This window comes from Cebus imitator, unplaced genomic scaffold (genome assembly GCF_001604975.1).
Source record: "Cebus imitator isolate Cc_AM_T3 unplaced genomic scaffold, Cebus_imitator-1.0 Scaffold271, whole genome shotgun sequence".
Lineage (NCBI taxonomy): Eukaryota > Metazoa > Chordata > Mammalia > Primates > Cebidae > Cebus > Cebus imitator.
The window spans coordinates 2539431-2539934 of record NW_016107586.1 but is presented as its reverse complement, the minus strand read 5'-3'; positions in this window follow the sequence as shown (position 1 = coordinate 2539934).

The following is a 504-nucleotide window of genomic DNA, read 5'->3' as shown; positions in this document are numbered from 1 at the left end:
GGCACAAACGCACTCTAGCCTGGGTAACGGAACAAGATCAGAAAGAAAGAGTACTGGCTACTGTGAGAGCGTAAGAGACGTAATCTTGGAGAGGGGTGTTATGGAAAGTCCTGCTACGTAAGTGATAGATGAAGGCTGACAAGAGATCACGCCAGTGAAGGGTAGGGTGGAGACTGTTCTAACATCTAGATGGGGCAAGAGTCTCTGAGAAGGCTCTCAGGTGGAAGCCGCATGATGATTTGAGGGAACAGTGATGAGGCCAATTTGCTCAAAAGCATCAAGTGAAGGGAGGGAGGCAGCAGGCGAGAGGCTGGCGAGGAAGGACTAGATCACACAGGGCCTCACAGGCCATGGAGGGACATGTTTTGGGTTATGTGGCAAATGTTCTTAAGTTGACATTAAGGAGCAACTCCCTTTGGTCACCGTGTGGGTGTTTGGATTATAGATCCCAGGAAAGAAGAGCAACTACAACTAATGCTTTCTAGGTCTATTGTGAGCCAGATA